The following is a 16,513-nucleotide window of genomic DNA, read 5'->3' as shown; positions in this document are numbered from 1 at the left end:
CAAATGTCAGTTGCCAGGGTAGAAATAGCCACTTGCCCGCTACCGGTCTGAGGAACTTCTTCCAAAACTTCTTCAGAAACTTGCTGGGCGGCTACCACTTCTGCACTCTTTTCAATGCCAGCTAGACTAGTGGGTAATGCAAATTGGTCCCCACCTTCCTGTGTTGCCCCAACTGCCGCTTGCGGTGAGTTCTCCATCGCCTCTTTCTCCTTACTGCTCTTTAAAAACATGTCTGCAATTGAAGCAGTTGCCTGACGTGTCTTAACAGCCAGCTGCTGTTGTTTCCTTGCAGAGGGCGATTGTTGTTTTAGCCGTGGGTCTGCTTCCTCCATCATCGCTGTTGCCCCCTCAGCCCCTCCTTTCTTCTTAGAAGCTGCCGTCTTGAAATTAATTGTTTTTGGGGCCATTGCAGATGAACTTTGCAGGCAGCCTCTTCTCCTTGTCATAGAGCTCCAAAGATTGCCAAGACCCAAATCCTGGTCGCGGCTTCTCACTCCGCTCCTGTGCTTCAGCTCCACACGGAGCTCCGCTCTGCTCCGCTGCCTCAAACGCGCGCCCCGCCCTCCGACATTCACTGATCGCCGGCAGCAGGGAGCGAGAGCCGTAACAGCCGTAGCAGCCAGCGCCAGAGCCCGGAGAAAAGGTCTTCCCGAGCCGCAGCAGGTGAGCAGAAGGATCATAGCTTCATTGCCGGTAATTTATTCCTCGGAAAACAGCGGTTACGGGCTGCCTTGATCCCTGTGTGCGCCGTTCTAGGGCTTAAAACCGCATCCTCATTGCGACCTACTGCTGCCGGCCACTGCTACGCGGCCGCCATCTTGCCCCCGTTACTTTGTCACCTGTCCTAAAGTAAATAAAAGCAAATAATATAATGGAGCAGGCTAGGGATACCCTTACCCCTATTCTACATGGGGGGACCTGGAGGGACACCAGGGTTGTAAATGAAAAAAATACTTTTACCTTGATCCTGCAGGACTACTGCAGGATTGAAAAAGAAAATCAGGCCGGGGTTGTATTCTGCAATTATATGCCCTCAAAAGGCCACCCTAAGGGCCACATTGTTTATTGAAGAGGATGGGGCTTGCGGTCCCCCTTCCTGAGCCAATTTAGACCCCAGGGATCCCACCCTCAGGGGCCAATATATGGCCAATATATTTCATTTTGGGGATGGGGCCATGCGGCCATTGAAGGCCCAAGGGACCCCAACCTGGGTCTGATTAAGAAAATAAAAGGGGGGGGAGGCACGGGGCTCTCCTCCTTGAACCTCTAAAGACCCCGGGGACCAAATTCCCTAGGCCAGCGAAACATTTTAAAAGTGAGTGGGACGTGAACCTCACCCGAGTCTTCTATGGCCCGAGCTCCCATCCCCGGGCCAGTTTACATACTGCTGCAGGAGCCCCATGCCCACCCCACAGCCCCCAACAAGTGTAAGGTGGGTGCCCTGGGTGGGATTCAGGGCACTCATCTTTAATTATTGTGGACCTGGGGTGATGGGGCAGTTTTTGGCTGTAGGAGGTGGACCACGCAGCCCACCTCCCCTTAAAGATAAGTAGTGGCCTACATAAAAATGTGGTCCCCAGGGACTTAAAAGGCTCGGAGAGGGGGGCCAAGCAGACCCCCTCCCCTTTAAAAAATACACAGCTTTGGGGAATTGGAGTCCAAGGGCCTTTTAAGGTCGTACAATCTCTCTCCCATTTTTTGTAAGGTTTAACCCTAGGGGTAGGTTCCACAAGGCCTAAAATGACTTGGGCAGAAGGACAATGGGATCACTGACATAATATCGACTACCAAAATATAGACCTACAAAAATATCGATGCCAAAATATCGAATGCAAAAAAATCGAATTCCTATCTAAAAACAGGTAAGTACAAAAATATCGAGTCTAAAATATCGTTGTAAAAAATATAGTCAGTCAAAATATCGATTTTTTTTAAATGTATTAAAAGTAATGTAAACATAATAAAATAATAAATATAATTAACTAAAACTTATTTAAAAATACTTACATAAGCTTAAAAATAATAAATAATTAATGTAACTTCAAAAAAATAAACTTAAATTTTGATTTTTTAATAGATATATATAAACGTAATATTAATACAAAATAATCAATATTTTTACCGTAGGATAGCAGCTGGGTAAAATGTACCATTACCACTCCAGTGAGTGCAACAGTAGGGAAAGCGTCAGATAGCGTAGAGGTAAAAATAACTATTCCCACTCCAAAGAGTGCAACAGTAGGGAAAGCGTTAGATAGCGGGAGGGTAAAATTTACTATTCCTACTTCAGTGAGTGCAACAATAGGGAAAGCGTCAGATAGCGTAGGGGTAAAAATTACTATACCCACTCCAAAGAGTGCAACAGTAGGGAAAACGTTGGATAGCGTACGGGTAAAAATTACTATTCCCACTCCAAAGAGTGCAACAGTAGGGAAAGCGTTGGATAGTGGGAGGGTAAAATTTACTATTCCCACTCCAGTGAGCACAACAGCAGGGAAAGCTTGGATAGCGTATGTGTAAAAATTACTATTCCCACTCCAAAGAGTGCAACAGTAGGGAAAGCGTTGGATAGCGGGAGGGTAAAATTTACTATTCCCACTCCAGTGAGTGCAACAATAGGGAAAGCGTCAGATAGCGTAGGGGTAAAAATTAATATACCCACTCCAAAGAGTGCAACAGCAGGGAAAACATTGGATAGCGGGAGGGTAAAATTTACTATTCCCACTCCAGTGAGTGCAACAATAGGGAAAGCGTTGGATAGCGTATGGGTAAAAATTACTATTCCCACTCCAAAGAGTGCAACAGTAGGGAAAGCGTTGGATAGCGGGAGAGTAAAATTTACTATTACCACTCCAAAGAGTGCAACAATAGGGAAAGCGTTGGATAGTGGGAGGGTAAAATTTACAATTCCCACTCCAGTGAGCGCAACAGTAGGGAAAGCGTTGGATAGCGTATGTGTAAAAATTACTATTCCCACTCCAAAGAGTGCAACAGTAGGGAAAGCGTTGGATAGCGGAAGGGTAAAATTTACTATTCCCACTCCAGTGAGTGCAACAATAGGGAAAGCGTTGGATAGCGTATGGGTAAAGACTATTATTCCCATTCCAAAGAGTGCAACAGTAGGGAAAGCGTTGGATAGCGGGAGGGTAAAATTGACTATTCCCACTCCAGTGAGTGCAACAATAGGGAAAGCGTCAGATAGCGTAAGGGTAAAAATTACTATACCCACTCCAAAGAGTGCAACAGTAGGGAAAACATTGGATAGCGTAGGGGTAAAATGTATTATTCCCACTCCAAAGAGTGCAACAGCAGGGAAAACATTGGATAGCGGGAGGGTAAAATTTACTATTCCCACTCCAGTGAGTGCAACAATAGGGAAAGCGTTGGATAGCGTATGGGTAAAAATTACTATACCCACTCCAAAGAGTGCAACAGTAGGGAAAACGTTGGATAGCGTAGGGGTAAAAATTACTATTCCCACTCCAAAGAGTGCAACAGTAGGGAAAGCGTTGGATAGCGGGAGGGTAAAATTTACTATTCCCACTCGACTGAGTGCAACAATAGGGAAAGCGTTGGATAGCGTATGGGTAAAAATTACTATTCCCACTCCAAAGAGTGCAACAGTAGGGAATGCGTTGGATAGCGGGAGGGTAAAATTTACTATTCCCACTCCAGTGAGTGCAACAATAGGGAAAGCATTGGATAGCGTATGGGTAAAGACTATTATTCCCATTCCAAAGAGTGCAACAGTAGGGAAAGCGTTGGATAGCGGGAGGGTAAAATTTACTATTCCCACTCCAGTGAGTGCAACAATAGGGAAAGCGTCAGATAGCGTAGGGGTAAAAATTACTATACACACTCCAAAGAGTGCAACAGTAGGGAAAACATTGGATAGCGTAGGGGTAAAATTTATTATTCCCACTCCAAAGAGTGCAACAATAGGGAAAGCGTTGGATAGCGTATGGGTAAAAATTACTATTCCCACTCCAAAGAGTGCAACAGTAGGGAAAGCGTTGGATAGCGGGAGAGTAAAATTTACTATTACCACTCCAAAGAGTGCAACAGTAGGGAAAGCGTTGGATACCAGGAGGGTAAAATTTACTATTCTCACTCCAGTGAGTGCAACAATAGGGAAAACGTTGGATAGCGTACGGGTAAAAATTACTATTCCCACTCCAAAGAGTGCAACAGTAGGGAAAGCGTTGGATAGTGGGAGGGTAAAATTTATTATTCCCACTCCAGTGACTGCAACAATAGGGAAAGCGTTGGATAGCGTATGGGTAAAAATTACTATTCTCACTCCAAAGAATGCAACAGTAAGGATAGCGTTGGATAGCGTAGGAGTAAAAATTACTATTCCCACTCCAGTGAGCGCAACAGTAGGGAAAGCGTTGGATAGCGTATGTGTAAAAATTACTATTCCCACTCCAAAGAGTGCAACAGTAGGGAAAGCGTTGGATAGCGGGCGGGTAAAATGTACTATTCCCACTCCAGTGAGAGCAACAATAGGGAAAGCGTTGGATAGCGTAGGGGTAAAAGTTACTATTCCCACTCCAAAGAGTGCAACAGTAGGGAAAACGTTGGATAGCGGGAGGGTAAAATGTACTATTCCCACTCCAGTGAGAGCAACAATAGGGAAAGCGTTGTATAGCGTAGGGGTCAAAATTACTATTCCCACTCCAAAGAGTGCAACAGTAGGGAAAACGTTGGATAGCGGGAGGGTAAAATTTACTATTCCCACTCCAGTGAGTGCAACAATAGGGAATGCGTTGGATAGCGCATGGGTAAAAATTACTATTCCCACTCCAAAGAGTGCAACAGTAGGGAAAGCGTTGGATAGCGGGAGGGTAAAATTTACTATTCCCACTCCAGTGAGTGCAGTAGTAGGGAAAATAATAATTTAATATTTTTATTAACATAATTTAATTATTAATACCAATACAAACATTATTAAAATTAATTACCAATCACAAAATATTTAAAATCAAATAATTATAAATACCAATAAAAATTGTTTATTTAATTAATTACCTATTAATAATTAATTAACAAACAATTAATTTTCAATACCACAAATGATTAAATACAAATAATACCAATTAATAATTAATTAATATTAAATTAATTATCAATATACAAAATTAATTTCAATAATTATTTAAAATTAAATTACTTCTCACCATATTCCCCTATAAACCCACAAACCACTACAAATAATAAATTAAAACAATTAACATAATTATCAATTAAACAATTAATAAAAATTAATTACCAATTAATACAAATTAATTACCGATTAATAATTAATCAACAACCAATTACCAATTAATACAAATTAATTACCAATTAATAATTAATCAACAACCAATTAATTTTCAAAACCAAAAATGGATAAATATTCAAAAATACCAATTAATAATTAATTAACAGTAAATTAATTATCAATACACAAAAATATTTTTAGAAATTCATTCATTACAATTAAATTAGTACCCACCATATTCCCCAATAAACCCACAACCCACTACAAATTATAAATTAACATAATTAGCATAATTATCAATTAAACAATTAATAAAAATGAATTACCAATTAATACAAATTATTTTCCAATTAATAATTAATCAACAACCAATTAATTTTCAATACCAAAAATGAATAAATAATAAAAAATGCAAATTAATAATTAATTAACAGTAAATTAATTATCAATACCAATAAATAAAAATAAATATTTACTTAATTATTATTAAATTACTTCCCACCGTATTCCCCTATAAACCCACAACCCACTACGGAATTAAATTACGCAAAAATGTAATAACATAAAATTCATTACTTTTAAAAAATTAAATATACATTACTAAAAATATTATACACTTTTAACACATATACTAACATGCAAAACACTTTAAAAATCGATATTAATAAAAGTTCGATATTTTTTCATGCCTATATTATGACATTCAATATTACTTACCTGCAATTCGATATTTTTAACGACTATATTATATCCATTTGATATTGTGTCCATTCTATATTTTAGACTCGATATTATGTCCATTCGATATTATTTTTTCGATATTATGTCTAGTTACCGGACAATGCAGCCTTCTCCCCTTTCAATTAAAAATCCCTGGGTGATGTGGTCCCCAGGGCCTAAAGAGGCTTGGAAAGCGGGGGCCAAATGGCCCGCCATCCCCTCTGAAATATCTATGGGCCAGAATGACTCTAATACTTGCAGGTTAGGCACTGAGTTACGCAGACATACTACTCGGGGGAGCCAAAAGAGCCAATCCCCCCCTTTGAAATCCAATTTCCCAGATTGGTGGGTACACAGGACATGATTTAGTGCTTTCGTAGAACTTAAAAATGGGATAAACTACATAGGGAAATACATGTGGCAACGGCATCTATTCATGGACGGGATATACATTATCAATTCTGGTTTGGTTGGCACTATACTGCCCACATATTGCACTGTATGTACCATAATGCTTCACCCAGGTGCTGGAGGTGCTGTTGTGCACTTGGTGAAGAACTAAAAATATGATGGGACAGTCCAGCTATTAGACCTTTCTGGGAAAAGGTTTTTTCAATACTGCAGAAGTGTTGGACTTGGCCCTTTTTGCAGGGTCATCCCTAAACTTTTTGCCTTCCTCCTGTATTTTTTTCTGACCTGTTGTTGGCTGTTTTATGACTCTGGGCACCTTACCACTGCTGATCAGTGCTAAGGTGCATATGCTCTCCCTATGGTAAAATGTTGATGTTCATTGGATTCCATGTTTGGCTTATTTGGTTTACTATCAGCCCCTAGTAAAGTGCACCAGGAGTGCCAGGGCTTGTAAATGCAAATGCTGCTGGTGGGCTTGCAGCACTGGTTGTGCCACCCACAGAAGCGGCCTAGTAAAATGTGCCTAGGGTCTGCCATTGCAGAACCTGCGTGCAGTCTGGTACTGTCATGCTGACTGCGCAAGTTCACCTACTTGCCAGTCCCTAAACCTTCCCTTAACTACATCTTAGTCACACCTATGGTAGGCCCAAGGGCAGGGTGCATTGCAGGCATAAGGTAGGACATGCCCTGATGTGTGTGGCATGTCCTAATAGTGAATTACAGCCATTTTCGTTTTTCACTATTGAAAGGCTACCTGCTCTCCATAGGCCAGAATGGGCTGCTGGAATTATTACACGCTATAATCCCAGCGTACTCAGAGAGCATGGTAGAAAGTCAAGATTAGTATGCCTGAACTCAGAATAATAAAATACTTCTTTTAGTAAAGTTTATTTTAATATCCTGTGTTTGTAAATACTACTTTTAGAAAGGATGTATTTACTTGCTGAGCCATTTCAGTCCGCCTCTGCTTTGTGTGTGTGTGCTGCCTAGTTTCAGTGAGGGGCAGGGCTGGGGAATTCCAGGAGACAGGCTGGCTGCCAGGTGGTGGGTAGAGAGATTACACCAGGATGGGTGGGAGGAGTACACCTTGACTCTGAATAGACCTGTGCTCTGCCACCACAATGCTGGCTCAGCCCCCTGTGGAGCGGCTGATGTCTCTGCCCTGTGCACTGAGAGGAAAGAGCAGAGTCACCACAACAAAGTGCTCCAAGACCGGACTGAGCCAGGCACAGGCCCCCTGGCGACAAAGAACAAAAGAAACTGTGTATAAAAGAAGGAGCCCTGCTCCTAAGAAATCAGATCCTGTTTATGCCAAGAAGAACCTCTGCCCGAAGAGAAGGGCCTGGGAAAGCTGCATGGAGGAGTACTGTCTCTAAGCCTGAGAGACTGGCCTGTGGTGAATGCCTTGCTGCTGGAAGGAGAGGAAGAAAAGACTGAGAAAGACTTTGAATTCAACTTGTGCTTAAAAAACAATCTCCAAGGGCGTGCTTGTGAACTTGCCCCCTGAACTGCGCCCCAGGAACAGTGGGTGCTACCCTTCCCTGGAAGAAGAAGCTGCTGTGGGTGGATTGCTAACGCTGACCCCAGAGAACCTGTGTGCCCCCATCTCGCTGAGCAACGCTACTCCTGAACCGACTGTGCTGCTGTGAGCACCGTGAAGGCCTGCCCTGCCTGGCCTGAGCAAAGTGAACAGCTGCCCCCTCGAGCCGGAGCTCGCAATGTAAGGAGGAGACTACCTGTGTCCAAGCGTGGAGCCCCTGCGACCCCAGGCCGTAGTGACCACTGTAAGGACCGGCGGCGCACTGGTTCGCCAATTCTGGACGAAGCCGACAGCGCGCTGCGCTGAAAAATCACCCCCGAGCTGCCCCTCCTGCTTCCAAACATCGTGCTGCGACGTCCTGAGGCGCCCCACAAAGCATCGCCGTCCACTGACCAGCGGGACTGCAACGCGATGTGGGACGCCCCTGCCGAGGACTTCTGAGGCCGCCACTAACTTTTCCCCCAAAGAACAAGGTACTGTGAGCCCCAAGCGCCCCTGTACGACGCGTACTTTGCTGTGTACGGTCCATACGGCGCAGTCGTCCCGCTACGCTACTCACGCGAGAAGCGTGAGTCTTGGTGCAGTTCGCTCCAAGCCCGTACGGCGCATCCCTGCACCTGTATGGCCCGTACCACTTTAAAGAAGTAGACACTGCTCACGCGGGAAGCGTGAGGAGTGGCAAGAGGTGTACCGGACTCATATGACGCGTACCTACGAAGGTACGGCTTGAGTCCCGGGACGTGTGCTCACGCGGGAAGCGTGAGAAATGGCACGAAGCGTTCTAACACTGGTACGACGCGTACGGAGGGCCCTACGAAGCGCACAGACCCCCAAAGAGTGCAGATTGCACCAAAAGTGACCATTTAAAGAACTGTGGCCTCCTGAAAAGTGATAACAAGTAACTGGAACCTCATTTTAGAGTGAAAGACTGTATTTGAAGCCTACCTGAAGAGTTTTATATAAAGAGCTTTATATTTTTACAATATACAGTCTGGTGTCTCTGTGTGGTGGGTTGGTGGTTATTGTGGGACGCCTTGAATGCTTAACCGAATGCCCTCTGGAATCTAGCCTGACTGCTCGCGCCACGTTAGCTAGAGGCTGCCCCCATGATGGATAGTGCTAGACCTATTTTACTGATAGCAAAGAGGCGGGATCTCACCTCTCAACTGCACTTTCTAACTGCATGGGTATAGCCCATGACCAGCGTGTGGAAAGGATTCTTGATAGTAAAGTTTTGGCTGTCGCAGGTGAATACAGGGAGTTGTTTCATCTTTCTTCAGTTGGGGTTATCAGAATTGGGAGAGGGAGGAAGGGATGAGCAAATATAAGGCTGAATTATGATGAGGGGATGATGAGCACGCATCCTGAAGATAGATAAATGCAATTGTGTACAACTTTAGCCACTGGAGTTGACTACTCTGCTTGTCCTTCTTTACTTGCATCTATATTAATGCATTACTACTAACTTAATGCTGTTTTCGAAAATGCTAATAAAACAATATGAAACAAAAATATATATGGCCCTGGGGGACGGGGTTCCCAGGGTCACACAAGGCTCAGAGGGGCCCCCTCCCTTTCTAAAATATGTATATATATATATTGTTAGAAATTGGATTTCTGGTTGCCTAGGGTATGTATTTAAGCCAGGCAGAACACACCACCCTAGTCAGGGCAAGTAAGTTACACACTAAAGATAACTTATGTTCACCCACTGGTAGTTTGATGCAGAGCAGGCAGGCTTATCATCAGAATCAATGTGTAAAGCGTTTGCGCAACACACTTACACAGAAACACAATGAATACACCACAAAAGAGACTCCACACAAGATTATATGAAAATATTGTATATATTGTACATAAAACATAGACCAAAATGACATAGGCCATATTATGCAAATAATGATGTAGGACTCATTATCCTGACAATGCAAGAATCCAACACTATACACTAAAACATTAGTGCCTGAAAATACAGCAGGTTAGAATGAAAACACATCTTCGTTACAGGCTTTTCAGAATGTACACCAGTTTAGATAGTACGGAATCAAAACAATAGGAATTATAACCACTGTGCATTTAAGATAATGACTTAGTGAGAATCACATGCATTGTAATAACAACATAGGGCACAGTGTACCTGTGCTCCTATTATACTATGTATAGTAATCCGACACAGCTGTGTCCTTAATAATGACCATATGCCACTCTCAGGGTTTACCATGGGGAGCTTTGCCCCACAATGTGTAAGGAAACAATAGTTCCATTTCAGGTGAGCCTGGAGACCTTTGTAGCTGCCCAGACTCACAACAGGTGCAGGGAATGACTTTCCACATAGAACCAAGGACCCCCAATTCTAGCAAGTCTGGAGCCCTTCATGGCATTACCGACTAACGACGTAGGCAGACAAGGAATCCCCCCATGGAACTGCCTGCAAAATAGAGCACGAGACAACTTCACGGGCATGGGATTACCTCCATTCTAACAGTACATTCTTGTGGCACAGAGGTGGTGAGAGCAGCCTTGCCCTCGTGAGGATCTGGTGAGAGCTGCCATGGGCGAGGATGTCCGTCGCAGCTTTTGAAGGCATGTCTCCTCTTCGATATGGCTGCTTCTCTGCTGATGGGGCCCCACTGGGGGGTCGCTGAGGGCTGCACTGCAGGGATGCAAGCAGGAAAAATGTGCCTCAGGATGGCACTGATCTCCACCAGGTTGTCTATCATGGTCCCCTTTTGGGTAGGGGCACACTAGAAACAAACACACTCTGGTACTGCAGGTGGGCCGGATGGGATATCTCTACTTCACTCAGCATGCTTCCACAACACAGAAGGCTGGCGCGGGGAGAATGGTGATGCTTTCTACACGCAGAGAGTCCAAAGGGCAACAAAAGGTGCGATTTGGCTTGGGCAAGACGCTCAGCACACACTTAGCAACTCCTTGCTTATAAGGCAAAAAATGCTAGTTCAAGCTATCTTGAGTAGCGCTCACTATGCACTGCCCCATTTTTTTACGTGAAAATTAGCAGACTCCGAGTCCCACTGCCAGATCTAGGCTGGATCACAGGATCTCTGTAGTCCCACATGGATGAGGAGGTCAGCCCATGAGCCCCTGGAAGGGACTGGGGCAATAAGCATGGCAGGCCAGCACAATCATGCCAAATGCAAGGTGAAAGACCCTGTACATTTACGCAAAATTGTCTTTGTGCAAGGGGTGACTTCAAAAGAAATCTTTAGAAGTGCATTACATTCCCTTTTGACCGAGCCCTGGCTCCAGACATCAGTAGGGAGTACATCAGCCCCTTGTGTGAGGGCAGGACACAGCCTATATAAATTTAAAGTGTGACCACCCTCTCCCAGCCCAGGAAGACCATCAGTATGCAGATGAATGCAGATGTCATCCCTGTCAAATCCAACCCCTTTTATGTGATGGCTGTCTGGAAAGTATGCATAAAGAGTATCTGTCACCCAAGCCCAGATATGGATTGGAGTCAGACTGCAAAGCACAAAGAGTCATAGCCACAGAGAATTGCTCACTTTCTAAAACTGGCATTTCTACAATAGTAATGTAAAATCCAACTGCACCAGTAAGCTGGATTTACCACTACCATTCTAAACATATCAAACATGGCATAACTACTCATTTCAGATCAGAAATCACCACTTAAAAGTATAAATGGGAATTGCCAATGCTAGCCTAGGCCAGGAGTAGGCCTTGCACCAGTGAGAAATAAAATAGGCTGTTTGCACTACCAGGACATGACGCACAATAAAGGCACATGTCCTACCTTTACTTACACAGCACCATACACATAGGGCTACCTTAGGAGTGGCATATGTTAAATACAAGTGGAGTTTAAAGCTTGGCAAGTAGTTTTAAATGCCAAGTTAAAGTGGCAGTAAAATGTGCATACGGGCCCTGCAGTGGCAGGCCGGAAACCGGTTTGAAAAAGCTACGTCTGTGGTTGGCGCAAGCAGTGATGCAGGCCCACAAGTAGCATTTAATTCACAAGACTTGGGTATATGGGATACCACTTAACAAGGCACTTATAGATAAATATGCCAAACAGGTATAAACCAATCATACCATATTTTATGGGGAGAGAGCACATGCACTTTAGCACTGATTAGCAGTTGCAAAGTGCCCATAGTCCTAAAGCCTACAAAATAGAAGGAAAGAAAACTAGGCGTAGGAAGGCAAAAGAGTTGGGAATAACCCAGCAAAAAGGGCCAGGTCCTATATATGTCATGAGTGATGTCACTGACCAGATCATTAGTGAGGTATTATGTGAGCTAATAAGCAATGTATTGCCGTGGCGCGAGTTATATTTAGCTCAGCTAACTATAACGGCTGAATTTCACTGGTTTTGTACAAGTGAATTCTGACCCTATCTATATCGTCCCTGTAACCTTTGTTTTTTTTAGTGAATTTCTGAGGTTTTGTTAATTCTGTTTGCTAACTATAACGTCCCTGTAACCTTTGGTCTTTTCAGTGAATTTCATTGTTTTTTTTAACTTTTTAACTAGTAGTCATGTCAGAGTGGTGGAGAAAGGGGGCTGGGCCTCCAACTAGCTCTCAGGACTTACAAGAGGTACCAGGAGTGCTTCTTGGCCCCCAAGATACCTCAGAAGTAAAGTGGACTTCATGCCCCACCAGTAGTGCACCATAAGACACGTTTGCAGAGTAGTGGAGGAAGGGTGCGTGGCCTCAGAAGACCTAGTAGCAATCCCTCTGTATGGGACTTTTTGGATATAACAGGAGAGGGAGTTGGGGGCCAACTACCCCTCCTGTTACCTCCAGTAAGTCCCACACAGCAGGATTGCTGAGACCTAGTAGGAGGCCATGCCTCCTTTCTCCACCAGTCTTCAAACACGCCCCATGGCACACTACTAGTAGGGGGATGAAGTTCTCTTGGCTATTGAGGGACCTTGGGGGCCAACTAGCCCTCCTGTTATGTCCAGTAATAACCCACACAGCTAGATTGCTGAGAGGTCTTCAGAGGCCATGCCCCCTTTCTCCACCACTCTGCAAATGCACCTCCTGGCACACTGCTGCTAGGGGGAAGAAGTCCACTTTAGTCCTGAGGCCCACAAGAGTACAGTGGAACCTCATTCCCCTACCAGCAGTACACCAAGATGTGCATTTGGAGAGTGGTGGAGAAAGGGGGTGTGTCCGCCGACCACCTCTCAGCAATCCCACTGTGTGGGGCCTGCTGGAGGTAACAGGAGGTCTTGTTGGACCCTAAGGACCCTCAGCAGCCAAGGGAACTTCAGCTCCAAACTAGACCTGGGAGTAGTTTTGCAACACGAAACTCCGCAAAGTTACAAAAAAACTCTGCACAGTGCGAGTGCAGTGCAAACTGCAGTTTGTGCTGGTATTCCTGCCGCTCGGGTAGAAATTCTACCCGAGCAGCAGATCGCGCTCACGAACTCACCGTTCGTGATCACGAGCGGGGAAAAAACCTCCGCTGCACATCGCGAAGCGGAGTTTTCTACATTTGCTAGCTCCGCGGAGTGCAGAAAAGTCAGCAAACTCCGCGAACGGAGCGAAGTTCACCGCCCAGGCCTACTCCAAACCAGCATCACACCAGAAGGCGCGTTTGCAGAGTGGTGGAGAAAGGGGACATTGCCTCTGTCGATTTGAAGGCTTTTTTTTCCATTTTCTATTTTTTCAGAAGGGCGACTGTGTAGCTCCCTTCCCAGGCCGATTTTGGCCCTGGGGACCACACCCCCAGGGTCTGGCCTTTATTTTTATATTATTATAATTTTTTTGCAAAATAAAAGAAGGGGGGCCACGTCACCAGTGGCCAATCTACTTCGTTGGGACCAGTAGGGGGACTGAAGACCCCCGTGGCCCCTGCCACCTCCGGCATCCTGCGGGAGTCGGCATTGCTTTGAGACCCAGGAAGCTGCTGACATGCAGCTCCCTGAATCTCAAAGCAATGTCTGTTTCCCTGCTCGCTTGACAGAGAGTTTGCTATGGATTGGCGGGAGCAGTGTTCCAGCCATGCCATAGCAGACTGCAATGTCCCAGGGATGGGTACCCTGGGATATTGCTGGTGCTAGCTCTGAATGGTGGTCCCCAGGGCCATGTAGGGCTCCACGAGGGGAGGTCGTGCGGCCCCCTCCTTTGTAAATTAAGCTTTGGGGAGGTGGCTATGCAGCCCCTGTATTTAATTTAGAAAACTTGAGGTGGCAGTTCCGTGGGCTGAGTGGGGGGGCTGGAGCCCCATTCATTTTTATTTAAATTAGCCCAAGGGAGATGGCGGTCCTCGGTGCTGCGGGGGCAGTGTGGTCTCTCCCCTTCATTTATTTCGATAGCCCTGAAGAGGTGGCGGACCCCAGGCCTGAGAGTGGCCGCATTGCCACCACATTCCTGTTATATTTAGCCCTGGGGAGGTGACGGTACCCGGGGCAGTGGGGGAGGATGTAGGGCCTCACCCTCATTATTTACTATTGACCTCTATGCCCAAGGGAGGTGGCGGTCGGAGAGGCTGCCTCTACTAATAATGATGTGACTGCTCCAAGGAAGTGGTGGTACCTGGGGCTTTGAATAGCCCGAGGAAGGAGCCCCATGTGCACCCGAATCCCTTTTGGGGGCTGCAAAACCCAAATGCCTGTGCACTGCGTACATTTGCAAGTACATATGCTTGATGGCATTTCCCGAACAAGTGCGTGGGGCTCTGATTAGCCCCAACCTCTGGCACCATTTCCTACCAAGATCTTTGACCTCCTTGTACCAAGTGCTCAGTGGGCTGTTGTTTGGTGAAATCGCTTGAGGTCCTTTTGTGACTCCTGTGCCTCTGGTCTGTGGGTCAAATTGAGGGTCAACTTTGCTTTTCCTGTACTCCCCTCATTGCTCCAGGCTTGCCCTGACTCCCCTGTGTTTGGTGTATTTCCAGGAACTTGCTGGTCCGATCCGTACACATCCTTGACCTTCTGCGTGGGTTGCCGTGGCTTGTTGGTGCTCCCGCCGGACAAAGACCCCTCAGCACTCGACATCCTTTGTGGGAAGGCTTCTGGTTGTCCTCAACATCTCCTGGTCCCTGTAGCTGCAGAGTCAAGAACTCCATCAACCAACCTCAAGCACCCGACATTGGTGGGCATTCGTCTACTGAGCCCCTGGTCACTCTGAAGTGACTCTGTCACCTCTGCTTTCAGGTACTCTTCTACAAGAATCCACCATTGGATTCCAACAGACACTTTTCTTCCTTGCAGTAGAGGCTCTTCTTTGAAGTCCTCCATTGGGTTTGACAGCAATTTCCGACGCCACTTCAGACCTATGCACCCCGGTTACCTGGGATAGGTAACTTGGGTACCTCGGTATCCACGGGTGGGGTGGCTCTCCAACCTTCTGTCTTCCACTGGGCTTCTTCGAAGTCCACCCAGAACGGTTTTTAAATTCTAAAAATTCAACCGCGACTTTCCCATAGAATTGTACAGAGCACTTGGTTGTGTTCCCTCACTGCTCCCGTCCTCTGTGGGGCCCCTACTTACTCACCTTGGGTGGTCCCTTGGGGTCCCAGTGACTCTACGTGCTCTTGACACTGTCTTGACTAGAGTTGTGGTTCTTATACCACTATTTTAGTATATGGTTTGGTCTCCCGCTGGGGCCCAATGTGTATTAGTGCTATTTACTGTCATTTCTGTGCTTAAGTATTGTGTGCTCTGTGATTATCTCCGTGTAGGAGATACTGTGTCGTACTAAGTAGTATTATATTAATAAATGCATATTTTTATAACTACTGTGTGGTTCCCCTTTCATTTAACCAATACTATAGGATTAAATTCTGGTAAAGCAAGCTGCTTAACATTCCTTCAAGATTAATCCTGAAGGCTGCTCTCTACAGCTACCACTTGGATAGCTTTCTAAGGTTATCTTAGACCTCCTAAATCACCATAAAGGTTGTTTGGGCTGGTGCTAGGTGCCCACTTTAATTAGTGGACAGCATATTCCAGGCCAACTTCTCACATGTCCCCATGGCTCCAGAGTGTCCTTGGGGGCCAGCAAGCCCTACTGTTACCTGCAGTAAGTCCCATAGAGCACGATTGCTGAGAAGACTTCGGAGACCATGCCCCCTTTCTCCACCACTCTGCAAAAATGCCTCCTGGCACACTGCTGGTTGTGGGATGAAGACCTTTTGGGTGTGTAGTGCTCTAGGGGACCCAGAAGCACTCCTGTTACCTCCAGTAAGTCTGACACAGCAGGATTCCGGAGAGCTGGTCGGAGGTGCCTTCCCCTTTCTTCACCCCTCTACAAATGCAACTACTAGTAAAAAACCCATAGAAATTCACTTAAAAAAAACAAGGTTACAGGGATGTTATAGTTATGAAATTGAATTTGAAACCTTAGAAATTCACTGATATAAAACAAAGGTTACAGGGAAGTTCTAGTTAGGTAACAGAGTTATAAAAACCTTATACATTTGCTGAAAAAAAACAAAGGTTATAAGGATGTTATTATTAGGCTCAGATTTCACTTGTACAAAACCAGTGAAATTCAGTAATTACCTGAGCTAACTATAAGTTACGCCCCGCAATGCACTGCTTATGGCCTCACATATTACAATCACTCATGACATGGTC

The sequence above is a fragment of the Triturus cristatus genome, chromosome 2_1 (genome assembly GCF_964204655.1).
Source record: "Triturus cristatus chromosome 2_1, aTriCri1.1, whole genome shotgun sequence".
In the NCBI taxonomy this organism is placed as follows: domain Eukaryota; kingdom Metazoa; phylum Chordata; class Amphibia; order Caudata; family Salamandridae; genus Triturus; species Triturus cristatus.
The sequence above is the reverse complement of the archived record's forward strand: the minus strand, read 5'-3'. Positions refer to the sequence as shown.